General features: G+C 43.8%; 1 non-coding gene across 1 annotated transcript; it reads right to left on the bottom strand.

Annotated features, from left to right (window-relative positions):
- Positions 1 to 2,459: 2,459 nt before the first annotated feature.
- On the bottom strand, positions 2,460 to 2,535 carry LOC142602227 (U4 spliceosomal RNA). The gene has a single exon (XR_012835907.1). It is a non-coding gene; the product is annotated as a U4 spliceosomal RNA (small nuclear RNA).
- Positions 2,536 to 13,960: the final 11,425 nt, after the last annotated feature.

A 13,960-nucleotide genomic window follows, 5' to 3' on the forward strand; every position in this document is an offset into this window, starting at 1 on the left:
CCCCTTCAGGTATTTTTCCACATCGATAAATCCCCGAGCCTGAACAGTCCCAGCTCTCTCAGCCTCGAGATGCTCCAGTCCCTTCATCATCTCCATGGCCCTTTGCTGGATTCTATCCAGTATGTCCCTGTCTTGCCCTGAGGAGCCCAGACCTGGACCTAGCACTCCAGGTGTGGTCTCGATGCAGTGATTTGTCACCTGATGCAGTGATTTGTCATCAAGTTCACAGTTAAGTCACTGCCATATCACCTCAATGCTGATGACCACAGCCCAGGAGGCTGCTGTCTGCTTGTCTCATGGATATAACAGTGTACAGCTAAAATAAAGTTGTAACACCAAAAAATTTTGAAGAGAAAAGAATAAAACATTTTGCCCTTATCAGTCAAGCAAAATACTGGGTAGCAGGAAATAAATCTAGTTAATTCATTGTCTGACACCAGAAGATAAATTAAGTAAGACCAGCAGATGTACAAAATCACTCTGTGGAGATGACAGGGAAAAAAATAAGGAAAGAGATGACCACTGGAGAAAAGCCTGAAGCAGACTGACCACATTCAAGACAATAAATGTTTTTGAAATTTGGTTAGGTTGGATGGGATTGCTGATCATTTTTCTTGTGTCGCATTGCTGTCGCATTGTCTACTGGTTTCCTGTAAAAACCATGAAAAACTTCATACTGAACTGACTGATTACAGGGCAATTAGACTGTATTTAGACTGCATGCTGCTTCTTTATATTAGTAAAATTTCTTGACATAGCATTCAGCATCCAGAGCCAGTTGTATTAGATTCTGCATGTATAGGCAGGAAAAACAGAAAAAAGACCTAACTGACAATAAAAGACAAAAATGAAAAAAGGAGTGGAAAAACTACATAAAGAAAAATCTATGGCCTTTATGTGTGTGTTAAATATGTACGTGTATCCTTCTTATTAATAGAGAATGTGGGCAGGTCATGCGAAGAACCTCATTTTGCAGTTAATTCTCCTTGTTATTGCAGTTTCAACTTCTTTTGGGCAACAAAAAAGGATGAGACTTGAGAAACTTGAAGGAAGGTAGATATTGTTTTCTACCTCTTCCAGTCAGAAGGTCACACTAACTGATCTTGTTTTTAACGTAATCTGTGCTTTAATTATACACTTGGGTTTTTCAAAGAAATACAGATTACGTTATTTTTAAATGTATTTTAAACACTAAGGCATGCTGGGCAGACTATTCCCATTGGTTCTTTTGACAGCACAAAAGATAACTTTGCCAAAGTGTTAGTTAAATTTCAAAAACTAAATCAAGTTATCTAGACTCATAAATACAATATAGTCAGAAGGAGATAAAATGTAAGTTATCACCGTTCAGAATTTGGAGAGTACTAGATTACTACTTTTAATCTAAATTCTTTTTTAGGTCGAGTTCACCTTGGAGAGGAAAATCAGAAACGTGTTATTCTTAAGCAGTCAGCCAGGAACCATAAGACTACATAAATTGCCAAGAACCATGTACCTGTGTTACTAACAATTCAATTATTAAGTATAACAAATTTCACCAGCATGTACCAGACGCTCGCGTAGACTCACAAGCGATCACCATGGACATTTTGCTGTCAGAGCACAGGGTACAATTCAAAGCATCTGTAACATTTAGTTCATATACAGGACTTTGCCAGGGAACAGAGATCTTCCTATCTTAGGGCACTTCTGAGAGCACTGACCCTGTCATTCAAACTGTTTTATAAAATGGACACTAAATGGTTTCAGTATTGTGAGTTGCCCTGACAAGTTTATTTGGGCTGCAGATGGAGCCCACAAACACAAGAGAGTTTGAAACAAAGATAAAATGAAAATACTTTTTGAGGTCCTACTGCAGACATACCCATAAAACCACATCCAATTATTTCTGAGGTAAGCTCTCAAACACCCTTTTCCTCTGTCCTGATAACACAGTGTAGGACTTCACCCAGCTGTCCATCCTCTCCCCTAACCCATGCCACCTTAAAGCCCCATGGCCACTGATGAGAAGCAAGAATACACTGCACCTGTTCCACAGGATCCTAGAATAGTTTGGGTGGGAAGGGACCTCACAGCCCACCCAGTCCCAACCCCCTGCCATGGGCAGGGACACCCTCCACTAGCCCAGGTTGCCCAAAGCCCCATCCAACCTGGCCTTCAACACTGCCAGGGAGCCAGGGGCAGCCACAGCTTCTCTGGGCACCCTGGGCCAGGGCCTCAGCACCCTCACAGGGAAGGATTTCTGCCTCCCATCCCATCTCCATCTCCCCTCCTGCAGCTTCAGGCCATTCCCCTTGGCCTGTCACTCCCTGCCCTTGGCACCAGCCCCTCTCCAGCTTTCCTGGAGCCCCTGCAGGGACTGGAAGGGGCTCTAAGGTCTCCCCGCAGCCTTCTCTCCTCCAGGCTGAACCAGCCCAACTCTCTCAGCCTGTCTCCATAGCAGAGGTGCTCCAGCCCTCTGATGATAAGATTTTTTAGCAATAATCACCCCTCGGACCAACCTCATTGGCTACGATACTGCCACTGCACAAAGCTTGGCACTTGATGGCTGAGCGTTTGCATTTCAGGTCTCTGATCTTCCACTGCCCTCATTGCTAGCCTGCACATAGTGATAATATTTTAGAAATCTAACAATTTTTTTCAGCTGGAGGATTTTAATGGCTTTTGCAACATAAAAGTTATGTTTCAAAATTGGTACAAATCTCTGGAAAAGTTTTCTCTGTTAAACAAGGTATTTAAGAACTTGCCTCTTACCTGGCATTTTTAGCTTTCTAGAATATTTTCCTTCTCTCTCTATATATATAAAAGAGAAAAAAGAATGTTTGGTATTTTTAAACTGACTTGACCTAGACTGTACATACCTCATCTTATCCCCAATGCATTTCTTTCTATATCTCCTATAGTTTATAACAGGATATGAAACCAGACAAGACATCGATCTGATTTCCAGCATGCAGAACTGCACGGTTCTTACCTGAAATGAAAGCTATATTTAAACAACAAAATAGATTATCAGTTTTAGATTTGGCTCATAAATGTATAGTTTCTCATTTGAATTGTGATGGGTATATGGGGCTTTGATGAAGTTAGGACTTTTTAATAATAGAGGAAGCTGATACTAGCTGTCCATCAGTTAAATTCAGAATTTCATCTTCTGATTCATTCACAGTATGCTGTTGTAGGAAAGACAGCTTTGCTCTTCAACAATATTTTTGCTTCTTTTTAGCCAGGGCATACAGTAAAAGGAACTTATCTATAGGTGAATTAGGGAGCCTCATCTGGCAAGTCAATAATAATTTTCTTCAGAAATCTGCATGTGTCCACAGTTCAGTGGAGGCAGAAGTTACCTCACCAAGCTTTAAGCAATCCAGTTTGGGTACCTCAAAAAAAATTAAGGTGCAACAGCATAGATCTGGGCTACAGCTGAGATACCTGTCCCCTAAGTGAAGGCATACCGAGGCTTCTACCTATAGCGATATAGGGCAAAGGAGAAGACCCCAGATTTAGCTGACCAATGGTTTCTTAAACACAGACCTGCAAATTATTTAAATTCTTCTCATTTATAATACAGAAATTCAGATCTATGTTGGCTTCATTTGCAAGTAGAGGAAATCACAGGAGTGGCTCCTCAAATCCTCAGGACATGTGGTGTGTTTGAATGGGCATTACCCTTTTCGTTCATCAGTTCATTAGTTCTTTATGACTCTCAGGAAAGGGGAAAAAATAGGAAAAAAGGAAGAGCAGATCTTCAACTTCTGTAAATAAATGTTGCTCAGCTGGCTGGCTGGTTCCCAATATCTTTAGATCAGCAAAAAATCCAGGGCATGTTTTATGAGCTGCTGTGCCTGCTTGTCTCTCTAAGTAGCTTACTGGCCTTGAAAATGCTTCCCATCGTTCTTTCTTTGAGTTATGGAGAACATGTCACACAAGAAAGAGCTACCTCAATTTACACTGAAGAAAAAAACCCTTTTTCCATTCACGGGCCATATATAGTCTAGGATATGGCCATTGAACTCTTCATTAAAAATTTGTTAGTTTGAATGTTTATTACCAAAACTCCTAAAGAGCTCTAAGCAAAGCCCTGGAGAAAGGTACAGGAAAATCCTCTTAAAGGACCTGACTGGGAAACCCAGATAGACTTCTTCACTAAAAATAATTAAAACTGATACAGCCCAAGCAATAATTCAGTACTATTTACTAGCATTTTCCATCAGCCCTCTCGCTTGACTTCCCATCTCCTAGAAGACTCCTAACGAGATCTTGTCACTGCAAAACACTTTTGGGGAATGGCCATGCACCTCACCATGCTCAAACCAGCTAAAAGGTCCACTGGGATGGAGGGTACATAACTCAAGTTGACCAGCAAACACATCCACAACAGCTTTTGCACTGAGGCTTGGCAAAATGCCTCTGGACCATGCCAGGTCTAGTCTACTCCTAGGGAAACCTCTCCGTAGAGGTGACATCCTGGTGGTTTCACTGTCACAGCTGGGAATGGTTTCGTGATACACAACCTCACCTCCAGTGCTCGCCTCAGTGCTGCTGCCCCATGCCTTCTTGTCACTCTCTACAACTACCTGAAAGGAGGTTGTAGCCAGGTGGGTGTTGGTCTCTTCTCCCAAGTAACAAGTGATAGAATGAGAGGAAATGGCCTCAGGTTGCACCAGGGAAGGTTTCAATTGGATATGAGGAAAAATTTCTTCAACGAAAGGGTTATCAGTCATTGGAACAGGCTGCTCAGGGAAGTAGTGGAGTCACCATCCCTGGAGGCATTTAAAAGACGTGTTGATGGGGTGTTTAGGGACATGGTTTAGTGGTTGGACTTGGCAGTGCTGGGTTAATGGTTGGACTTGATGATCTTACAGGTCTTTTCCAACCTAAATGATTCTATGATCCTATGATACAGGCAGAGAAAGGGGATGACTCTTTTTATAACAAGCTCTCAGATGCTACAAGATTCACAACCTTACTAATATCTGTTCTCTAGCAATCCAGGACAACTGATCACCATTACTCAAGTGGTCATCAGGTCACCTTGCTCATCGATGTCTGCTGAAGACTCCTTACCAAAAAGGCTTATTGCATCCCTTCCCATCATCTCTCCTACAGGCAAAACAGAGCCAAGTCTCGCACCTTTCCTAGGAAGAAAGGCCAAGTTGTTCAAACACCTTTTCATTCATGGAAGTGCCTTGTAGATATCCAGCTCCTCTGGATATTTTCTGAGTTGTAATGCCCCAAGCTGCACACAGTTTTCCAGACCGCTGTTAACCAGTGCCGAGCAGACCACAGTAGTTACATCCCTGTCCTTATGCACCATATGCCTATTCGTCCATCTTGTGTTGGCAATGCATTTCCTAAAAATCACAGAGCATTTTTAGGAGACGAATGTTTGTTTCTATACGAAGGAAGTCAATGCATTCTTCACTGGACTGCTCTGCCTAGTTCGGGAATTCCGTGACAATTCCTTGCCGGAGTATTTCCATTTCTCCCCTCTGCCCTTGACTGCGTCTCCCATAACGAATTGTGGCTCATACGAGTTTTGAAGTTTGCAGCCAGGTGTGATTTTCAGCAGGAGCTAATCTTAGCTTTTCTCATATGTGAAATGAAAATCTTGAATCACAATTATAATCCATTTGAATGAATTTTCAAATAGAGCAATTGGAAAGAATTTAAGATAATTTCTGCCTAGATGAAAAGGAATATGCAATAATTTTTGGCTTGAAAGAAAGAGAGGGGGAAAAAAGCTCACAAAGTTCATCTGGCATCTGGTCCTGAATACATAGAAAGGAAAGCCAAGAAAGTGGTGGATATTCTTGAATGCTGCTCATGACGTCTTTGGAAAGGATAGCAAAAGCATGGAGGTATTGGAATTTCTCAGCAAGGATTCATCTTACAGCTGGAGGCAGAGGGATCTTGAGAGCAAAAGCCAGCATGGCCAAGAAGCAGGATTTCGTGGCTCAGGGGCACTAGAGAGAAAACATGCCTTTTTCGGCATCCAAACATAAACTCTAATAAAGTTGTGCTGCACTAGGTTTTCTAGACCTACACTGAGTCAGGTCAGCAGTTTGGATCTCTCTGAAGTGTGCTGCCTGATGGATATACCCTTAAGCTCCCAGATCCCCGAGATTTAGGCACATGAGTACATGAACACTTCCAGGGGATCATTAACGTCAGCAAAACTGAGCATATGCAAAAGTTTGGCAGGATTAAGAGCTTCAGGTGCATTTTCCAAGTTATTTCTAAGTGGAGCATAGTGGGTGTTGGTGAGACTCTGAAGCCTCATCCAAAGCTGGAATAATTAGAATTGACATGAGTTTTCCATTGCATTAAAGTAACCAAGATGAAAAGAAACCCAAGCACTACAGCCAGCACATGGAGGTGTGCCTGCAACACTGATTACCATACATAAAGAAAAAGAAAAATGTTACCAGAAATGGTTACTTATGAAGTCTTGTCTCCTTTAAGGTTAATCAAAAGAACCAATAAATCTAATATATTCTGACTAATGTCTACAACTCAAAGGAAAATGTAGAATTTAGCCTGGATCTCAGTATGATCATGTTCCTTAAGGAACTAAAATTAAAGTTTATTAGAAAAATAAATATACCACTTAAAAAGTGAAATGGAACATGTACTTTTAGTAATGAAATTAAATTTCACTACATACAGCAACAGCAGAAGCAGGAAGATTAGTTGTTCAATTAATTTTTCATCTTAAATAAAAAAAACCTCTATATTATAGAGGAAATGCATTTACTATGCCAGCTGGGTATATAATATACGTCCCAGATGTGAGAAGATTTTCATTAGGAATGACAAAGCAAGAAAATACGGTCTTCCGCATATCAGCAAAGGAGGACTTCAATTCAATTAATAAAATTGAAGGAAGTTTTACTGAGGTACCGATTCTTCAGCCTTCTCTGAAGAGATTATCGTTGTCCCAAGAGCTATGTCCATGAATCATGTAATCATCTTGCAAAATGAGCCACATTCTGTACTTTGCTCAGGCTGTGTAAACGTGCTCAGGAGGGGCTCTGCGAGAGGCACATAGCTCCAAAGCGCTTGTTCTCCTCGCTTTTGCACCGAAACACGCACAGCCTGCTTTATTGGCTCCAGGAGGACAGAGCACGCAGGTCTCCCTGCCTAAGCTGAACCTGCTACGCACGAGGTGACAGAGCCACGCTGCCTTTTGTGGTTACGCTCTTTAATGCTGCGAATTTTGTGATTTTTGCTGGACAGGCCAATGCAATCAGGAGAAAAGCCACCATCTGGACTCATCTGGCCTCTCCATTGCAGAGACCATGATGAGAAGCAATACGGTACGACACAAAAGCATTCATTAGAAGGGACTGGCTAGAGCTGCGTTTGCAGGAAGCACGGTCCTGCTGGCACGGACTACAGCTGCACACCACAGATCCTCTGCCTCTGAAGAGGATGGGGTTGGAGATAAAAGCCTGGCTAAACCTACTAAAACTCCAGAAATTCTTGGCACGCTCAGAAATTATATGTGGTGTGCAAAGGCTACAGGGGGTGGTGGTAGGGAGACGTTTAGAGTGCACAGGCAACTCCAGGACTAACTGGTAGCTGGCCAGAGGTTATTTTCATTGCAATTTTGGAATCTTGTGCCAAAATCTCTAACAGATAAAACCCTGAGCATTCAACCACAACACCCTCACTGGACCAGGGCAGAAGCTGCCAGCAGGACAGCAGTCAGTTGGTCTCGTCATATCCTGGCTTAAGGGATGGGTTTGCAACCTCAGCCCAGAGTTCCTTCCAGGTTCTCACTACTGCTGGTGCTCAGAGGGCAGATTAGCCAGGAGGAGCGAGTCAGCATCAGTGCCAGTCAGCAGCCTGATCACCACATACCCTCTTAGGACCCAACCACTGGCCAACACTTCCTTTCCCTTCAGTGACACATCCTAACATCAACCCTAGCTCCTATCTCCAGACCTGTCCCTGCCCTCAGCTCCAGCATCCCAGCCAGCCTCTCACTTGTAGATTCCCTGGACTGTTGGGACAGAATTCACAGCCTCCATCTCCTCCGAATACATCTCAGTGCTTTCAGCTTCCTCCTTCCTCAAGTTGTTTCAGGTCTCGGTGAGGTGGAGAGGCAGTGGCAGCAGTGCTGGGGACAGTGGATGGCTAGAGAAAGGGTGATCTTGCAGGGAGGGAGTGGAGGAAGGAGGACAAACGCAGTGATGGGGCTGATCCCAATAATGTTGACAGCCATATTTATTTAGAGTGTTCAGATGCTCAGCTTCGACCACGCTGTGGTAAAACATGCTGGTCATTAGATGCCAGCAGCTCATGGAAACAGATGATTTGCAATCATAAATTCTCCACACAAGGTGACTTAAATATTATTATCTCCAAAGCCAAATTCTGCCAACTGGTCGTTGGCTGTCCTGTGTCTGTCTCCATTTGCAGGGCAGGATGATGGGGGTGTGAGATTTAAATCCTGGTGTTAGATATACAGAGAAGTCATAGCTAGGGAGGACCTCATTTTACAGGTCTGTAAAAGACTGAGTTACCTTCAGGAAGGCACCACACATTGCCTGACACTGTTTCTGCCTTTAACCACATAACAAATCAAAAATCCTGCCTGAATACTCATTTGAAAAATATACTTCTGCTGTGAGGCTAGTGTCTACACTAAGAAAAAAATTAACATGGATAAGCACAGATGAAATTCTTAGATCACCTGGATCATAACCTGAAAGTCACAGATCATTAAACTTCATTGGAAACCCCTATATCCACTCTCAGGGGAGTAAGTAAATGGAAATCTTTCATTCTTGATAAGCTGTTCTGTGCCACAGGAGACCAACACACCATGGATGCATGGGCAGGGAATTGAATAGATGACCCATGCCAGACTGTCCTGTGGAGGAAGGCAGAAAACAACAAAACAATCTCTGTTACTTCCACCTGGTGAAAAATTCCTGCACAACTGCAGTTATTCCAGCTTACCCTACACACATGAACAAGAACCACCTGGCCAGCATCCAGACAGAGCAGCCACAAGTACAACCACCCTGCCCACCTCCAGCTGTGGCAAATCTCTGCTGTTTAAATTAACAGCAAGCAAATATAGCCAGAACGAGTGTGAGCAGCTGCGTCTGGAGGTGAATTCCTTCCTGGCACCTGCAAGCAATTGCCTGAAGCCATCAGACATGAGATTTGATTATAATCACAGTCTTCACATGTTCGGAGCATGCTTAGGGCAAGACAAGCTTTCCTCTTTCCTCTCTCGCCCATGAAGGGTGCATGGGAGGGTGCGGAGAGTCACAGGCCCCAGTGTCAAAGAGGAGCACAAAGGCTGACTGTAGCTGGATTTCTCTTCCCAGGATAAAGCCTATCTTTCACGATGAAATCTAATGGCCTCGGATAAGCTCAAGCCAATGGCATACTCACCATTTCTCCTGGCAAGCTGTTTCAAAATTTGCATCTACACACTGTTAGCAAATTGCATCCTATTTCCAGGATTAATGTAATTAGTGCCCCTCCTTTGGAGGCAGTACTGGTCCTGAAGGAGGCCGGGAGGGGCTGGATACCCTATGCAGCATAGCAATAAACTTCCACTGATTTTTCGACAGCACATGCCTGACGTTTGCAGCTTGGTGATGGCAGTCTGACCTATTTTCTAGGTCAGACAAAGGAAATTTTGTTCTCCTCCTCTTAATTTCCCAACAAAATACTAAGATTGTAAGATTAATCACTCTTGCCAACTTGCTAATTTTACTAGGAAAGAGCTGCTGTAGCTAATAAAAGATTTTTTTGTGTTCTCCACTTGTCTTCCTTGTCCTAATGTACTGTGAGACTAAGCAGGAAACTGAGCCACCGTTTTGGCAGACACTGAATCCAAGTATCCAAAAGTGGACACATCTGCATTCGTTTCTTATGGGTAAAGTGGACTTAGTCTTGTATTAAAACCCTCATTAGACATACCTGGAGCCTTTTTCAACTGAATGGCTTAGCCATCACTAGCACTCAAACGTTGCAACATTGACATGTGCAGGAACATGTGGTCCTCTAGCATCCAAAGCACTTTTTGCTGAAAATGGTGCTTTCACAGTCGGTTCCTGGCATGCAAGCTTTCACATGTAGCTCAGGGACATCTAGGAGACCTGCATCCACCCACCAGCCCATGCTATATCCAGGCCCACAGAGTCAGTCTCTGCTTTAAAGGGTCATCTCTATCCACTAAGACTCGATGACAGGTAAAAATCACAGCATCCTCCTATTTTCCTTTATTTTTTTGAAATATGATTAAGTTTTCATTATCCAGATTCAAACTTAATGTAGACAGATGCCACCTCTCTTCCTGACAGCTCCCATGTCCCACTGAGCATTGCTATCATTCTTATAATGCTGTTGTTACTGGTAAAAGTACTAATATCAAATTTGCATCCAGTGCTCCTGTCAGGCATCCTCATTATACCCAATATCGAACAAATACCCAGGGATGCACGTTCCCTGCCATACAAAGGGATGCTGCCCCAGATGTTCCCTAGACTGAATCAAACGGAAAATGTCAGACTGCACTTTCAACCAGTTATCCTGTTAAATAAGTCTCTTTAATTAAAAAGAGCTCTTGATTTTTTTTTTTTTAAACAAATCAAATATACTTTCTTTTCTTTCAAGTGGTCAATCTCCCTTGCATTAGCTACATATTAGTATTCATCTGTGTTCAAACCCAGCAGGGAATGGGATTTGCACTGAGAAGCCTCTTGCTGAGTGAGCAGCCGGACCCATAATGACAATTAGAAAGAGGTTTAGAGGCTATTTAAGCCTCAGCCCGTCTCTCTCAGTGCCTTCATACAGGATGCAATTACTACCTATTAGCAATGATGACAATTTATTAGTAAGTTTTTGAACATTGTCCTTTAAAACAAACCAGGACTGGTATTTGTCTCGTTTCTCACTTTCTGTAAGGAAAGGTGAGGCTAAGGCCACCATTAACCCCTTGGAAGGGTCTCTCCAAGGCGAAGGTGCAAAAGAGCATCAGGGATGTTTCTCAAGGGACTCAGAAGAATAGCGTTGACGGAGAGTTGGCAGAGATAACAACCAGAGGAAGAATGAGGAGCACATACAGGGTAGAAAACCCTGTCCGTTATCAGATGTTCGTCAGCTCCTGAAGGGGTTTCTGAGTGTGAATGCCCTGGTCCGAGTCCTGCACTGCATTTGCAAGAGTACAGTTTGCCTTTGCTCAACGAAAGCCAGGAATGGGAAGATGTGCGTCCAGAGGAGGACAAACAGCTGGTGGCAGGGCAGGAAGGCATGTTCTGTGAGGAGCGGCCAAGCACTCAGGGTTTGTCTGGTTTGGAGAGAAGGAGGCTGAGGGGTAACCTCATGGCTCTCTGCAGCTTCCTGAGCAGGGGACGTGGAGAGGGAGGTGCTGAGCTCTTCTGCCTGGGATCCAGTGATAGGAGACGTGGGAATGGTTCAAAGCTGCAGCAGGGGAGGTTCAGGCTGGACACGAGGAAGCATTTCTTTACCGAGAGGGAGGTCAAACCCTGGAACAGGCTTCTTGGCGAAGTGGTCGGTGCCCCAAACCTGTCAGTGTTTGAGAGGCATTTGGACAATGCCCTTAATAACAGGCTTTAACTTTTGGTCATTGCTGAAGCGGTCAGGCAGCTGGACTAGGTGATCATTGTAGGTCCCTTCCAACTGAAAATATTTTAATTCCATTCTACTCTATTTTCATACCAGAAGGCACCTGCCTGTGGGATCTCCTGGGAAATAAGTGGGAAAACGCAGGACAAGGCAGGCAGACTGCAACAGAGAAGGACAGCGCTGTATCAGCACACGGTGTGTGTTGCACATTGAGACAAACTTGGGAGGAAAAGCTGTTGTAAGGCTGAGTGATTCTGTCTCTGGTATGAGAAATACAAACAATCGTTCCCACCTCTTTTTCCAGACCCCGCTAGATTTAACAGACCTCTGTCACACCCCCTCTCTGTGCCTCTTTTGCAGGTTGTTTCTTTTTTGCACTTTGTCTCTCCCGATGCAAAACCTCTTTGAATCCTTTCACGGTCCCTTCTGCCCCTCTCCGTGCAGATGGCAAAGGCACAAAGTCTCCAGACCACGAGCCCTGCCAGGGCTCCTTGCTTGGGAGCCTGGCACAGCTGCTTGAAAATCTGGCTGCTTGAGTCATTAGGGTGCCTTATTAGCACCTAATTAGTGGTGTAAGTATTAGGTGCTGCCTAATCCTGTCCTCAGCATCTAGTCCTCAGCCCCTAATGGAAGGAACTGGATGCTGGTAGCTACACTGACCCCAGGAGACTGGGGAGGGAAAAAAAGTAAACAGTTAAAATAATAATAAAACCCCAAGAGATTCTCACCTCTCCATAGTCATTGTTCCTTAATGCACCTCCTGCCTTAATTCAGCTGTTGCAGAACTGGGCCTTCTGATATTTTCAGGCCATTGCATGAACCTGTCTTCCTCTCAATTTGTTTTTCCTGGCTGGATTTTCTGCTGGTCACTAAATCTTCCCCTCGCTCAAGATACTCACTGCAGCCTCACCCTCCCTGGGGAGCAGTAACAAAGCATCTCCACCTCCTGGCTCATTTCCAAAAAAATCCCCACCTTTAAATAAACAAATTGTTGTTGTGATCTCAACTGCCCTTCAAGCCTATTTGAAGTGAGACAGAATTTTCAGGACTTATTAAAATGAAAGGACAGAGATACACAAAACGACTTGCAGAAGGACTGTGTAAGCCTCGTTCCCTGAGGAGTTAGGCTGAAAATGTCAAGTATTACTGAACACAGCAGAACCACAAATTTTTGCTGCACCCCAAATAAATTGGGATTTACATCCCTCACCAGCATGTCGCTGTTTATACCTTATTTTTTATTAATTTTCACTCCATAATTAAGGAATATGAGAGAAGCATTGTGTTCTGGTGGGATTAGAGCAAATAACGGGGATTGTGAAAGGCCTAGAGCCACTACAGTAATACTTTAATCCTTGCAAATACACCCCTGTCCTGCTGTCGTAAACAAACAAACAAAAAAGCACCACACTAAAAAAACTCCACCAAGAATAAGCAGCATTCCCTAGGGAGACAGATCTGCCAGTCCTGGCAGCTCGATGTGCTGTTCCACTCACGTCCAGAGCTCCACAAAAACAGGCAACAGATCAGGAGTAGGCATTGACCTATACATGCAGCCTATCTAGAGGCTAGGCTTGCCACTCGGTCCTACCTAATTGTACGCTGAAATTGCCCTGTGCCCACAGATAAAAAGTTTCCAGAAGCCAAAAGTCAGGTAAAAATCTACCCAACAAACTTAACGGTGTTTTTGTTAGGAAAACAATGCCAAAATCAAACATTTTTGCATAGATGTTTGTGTCAGTCTACCAAGCTCCACAAACCTTTATGGAATTGGGTGGGATGGGGACAGTGAGGTTCAAGTCTTGGTCCCCGAGGCAGACTGGAGACAGGGTGGCAGCTGCAGGCAAGGATGCAGAGCCCCTCTGTTTGGCAGTGGATAGCTGGGGTGTAAATACAATATATATAAAACGCTTCTAATAATAATACATGTAATACTGGCTTTGTTCATACAAGGGTATATGCCCTTGGATCTCCTCTCAGCCCACTGTAGAGCTAAGGCGTAATTACCGTGAGTGGAAGGGGGAGCGGGTCAATGTGTCTGCGATAAAGTGAAGAAAACGCTTCAGCCCATCAGTGTGAGTACTGAATACCCCATGGACAGGATGAGGGCGTGTAGAAAGGGTTTCAGGTTGTGAGATCCAACGGCATAGCGGAATTTTTTAAGCTGAAAAAGAAGAGACCAGCATGTTTCTTTTTTTATGCTGTGAATTTCGGTGTGCTGCTGTTTGTCACTGTCTGTGGTGGAGGCCACTGGAGAGCAAGAAGTGTCTGGAAACGGTGAGTTTTGTCTTGTGAATTAATTTGAACGCGTGCTTTGAAGCTGGCAGCTGACAGTCACAAATCT

The sequence above is a fragment of the Balearica regulorum genome, chromosome 5 (genome assembly GCF_011004875.1).
Source record: "Balearica regulorum gibbericeps isolate bBalReg1 chromosome 5, bBalReg1.pri, whole genome shotgun sequence".
Lineage (NCBI taxonomy): Eukaryota > Metazoa > Chordata > Aves > Gruiformes > Gruidae > Balearica > Balearica regulorum.